General features: G+C 47.0%; 1 protein-coding gene across 3 annotated transcripts in view; it reads left to right on the top strand.

Annotated features, from left to right (window-relative positions):
- Nucleotides 1-2,822, top strand: part of LOC113217009 (uncharacterized) — an 86,640-nt gene that overhangs the window by 1,511 nt on the left and 82,307 nt on the right. The gene's annotated exons all lie outside the window — the stretch shown is intronic.

The raw sequence follows: 2,822 nt of genomic DNA, 5'->3' as shown, positions 1-2,822 counted from the left end.
ATACTATCAATGATGTCAATGGAATTTATAAGTTTTTCAATATCACTCTCCTTCACTGACAACGGGGCTTAGACAAGTGTAAATTCCCGACCTTGCCCAAACTCGGTATATTTGTGTCTTATCTATGTTGATGACGACTGACGGTAGTATTTTTTCCTGAGTGTCAATTTCTAGTGTACTTTAGGGGAGAAAACAATGGGAAAAAAATTGGATTTGGGCCAAAAATGACGGAAGGAGGTCTTAGATCGAAAAGTGTCAGAGGAACTACCCCCCCCCCCCCCAAAACCGCTCATTTTGAGTCAGAATGACACTTAATATTTGTACAAAAGCAGAAATTTGTATTTTGTGAAATTGTACGGTTTTATAGGGAGTTTCGGCACATGACTCTCAGGAAAAAATTTGGTCGGCATTCGTCACCTACATGGAGAAAAAAAACAAATCTACCGAGTTTGGGCACGATGGGGAATTTACACTTGCCTAAGTCCCCTTGTGAGATAGGACTTGACTCTTTTTACCATCATTGACATATCGAGACATGTTGACTTGACTCTTTTCACATGATGAGAATTTAGAGTTAAGTTATTGGTAAATTGGCAAAAGGGGCAAAGTCAACTTCACTTTTTGGAGGCGGAACCGCAAAAAGAGCCAAGTCAACTTTTCTCTAAAAGCAATTTTCATGGACCTTAGAACAAAATGAAGCAATTTACACAAAAATCATGCGCAAGCCAACAGTCTGATCTGATAATACTGACATGCGCAAAGTTTGTCAACAGGCGTGAAATTAAATCACCAGGGAGTTTTGTTTTCAATCCTAGTGTTACGTGTTACCACAATGAGTGAAGTAGCACAATATATCACTACACAGAGGGAACAACAGATCTGTTGACTTCGTCGACGAAGTGGTTTGTCACCTACCAATACCAGATAGTAAAGATATACCTTAAAACTTGATGCTGGACACCTGACAGTTAAAATAATGCTTTTATTGGCTGAGCGATTAGCGAAGCCCATTACTCCACTGACCGGAAAAGTTTCATTCTGTTTGTTTGTTTGTCTGTCTGTCTGTCTGTTTGTCTGTCCGCACGATAACTCGAGAAAGAATTGAGAGAGCGATCTGGGAATTTCAGGGTCGTTTTGTATCATTGGCTGAGCGATTAGCGAAGCCCATTACTCCACTGACCCGAAAAGTTTCATTCTGTTTGTGGGTGTGTTTGTGTGTTTGTTTGTTTGTCTGTCCGCACGGTAACTCAAGAAAGAATTGAGATAGCGACCTGGGATTTTCAGGGTCGTTTTGTATCATAAAAAGACAGATCGAGTTCGAAGATGAGCATTCTAGCTCAAAAATTGGCTTTTTAAAAAATCAAAAACTACAGGTCGCAAAATGTATTTTTATCAAATATTTCTTTATGCGTTCCTAAGGGGTAACTCGTCAAAGTAGAGCCCTATGGGCGAAAATTTCGTCCGTTTGGCTCTACCCGTGAGAAAAGGATTTGCTGCATACTGTATGGACTGTGCCTGGATCGTTGCTGGCTGCGCAGATAATCACCAGGCCTATTCCATGGTGTTGTGAGTGTTGATCGAGGTGTCATGCAGCTGAAATCCAGTCGACATTCAGTTCGTAGCCAGGCGCGTTCGCCGTGCTTTACTACGGCTGAGTCCCGCCTGAGAGTCGACTGGGATGTAGCTGTATCTGGACTGGATATGGAACAAATCCATGTCATCCTCAGAACACATCCAGGGCAAATCCAGTCGATACCGGAGCAACTCAAAGAAAGAAAGAGACTGAAAATCAATTCGCCTGCCCGGTGTCGAACCTCCGACCGTGGGACGACAGTCGGAGACGCTATCCACTGGGCCAGAGCGGATCGCTGGAGGCGGCGGGCAGCGCACCGGTGTCGTTCACTTGCCAGTCGCCGCTGGACACCGCTTGCTGCTGCCGCAAGCCGGAAGAAGTGTGCCGACTGGCGAGTGAACGACACCGGTGCGCTGCCCGCCGCCTCCAGCGATCTGCTCTGGCCCAGTGGATAGCGTCTCCGACTGTCGTCCCACGGTCGGAGGTTCGACACCGGGCATCCGAATTGATTTTCAGTCTCTTTCTTTCTTTGAGTTGCTCCGGTATCGACTGGATTTGCCCTGGATGTGTTCTGAGGATGACATGGATTTGTTCCATATCCAGTCCAGATACAGCTACATCCCAGTCGACTCTCAGGCGGGACTCAGCCGTAGTAAAGCACGGCGAACGCGCCTGGCTGCGAACTGAATGTCGACTGGATTTCAGCTGCATGACACCTCGATCAACACTCACAACACCATGGAATAGGCCTGGTGATTATCTGCGCAGCCAGCAACGATCCAGGCACAGTCCATACAGTATGCAGCAAATCCTTTTCTCACGGGTATCTTGTACCGTTTAGGTGCTAGGGGGCAATTCTTGGCAAAAATGAGGTGAAAATGATCAAATGGTCGATTAAATCGTTCAAAAGACTTCGAAAAATTGTGTATACACTCCTATTACCCCGTCTTGGGTGTCAGCGCCGCAGGCCTAGCTAGATGTGCGCCAGGCGCGTCACAGCGTAACAGTGTTTCGTGAGATATCGCGAAGCCCGCACTGTTATTCAAGTAGGTTGAATACTCATCCAAATTCGGCACTTTGGGTGTGTTTTCATCCCTCAGGTGTGAATACTCATCCAAAAATCTCGCCTTCCCCCCGGGGATGAAAACGGGCGCCCCGGGGGATGCTTCCCATGCTCCCCCGGGCGCTGCATACCCGTCCCCTCGGGGATGAAAATCAGGCGCCCCGGGGGATGCTTCCCATGCTCCCC

This window comes from Frankliniella occidentalis, unplaced genomic scaffold (assembly GCF_000697945.3).
Source record: "Frankliniella occidentalis isolate FOCC.00 unplaced genomic scaffold, Focc_3.1 Scaffold57, whole genome shotgun sequence".
Lineage (NCBI taxonomy): Eukaryota > Metazoa > Arthropoda > Insecta > Thysanoptera > Thripidae > Frankliniella > Frankliniella occidentalis.
The sequence above is the reverse complement of the archived record's forward strand: the minus strand, read 5'-3'. Positions and strand labels throughout refer to the sequence as shown.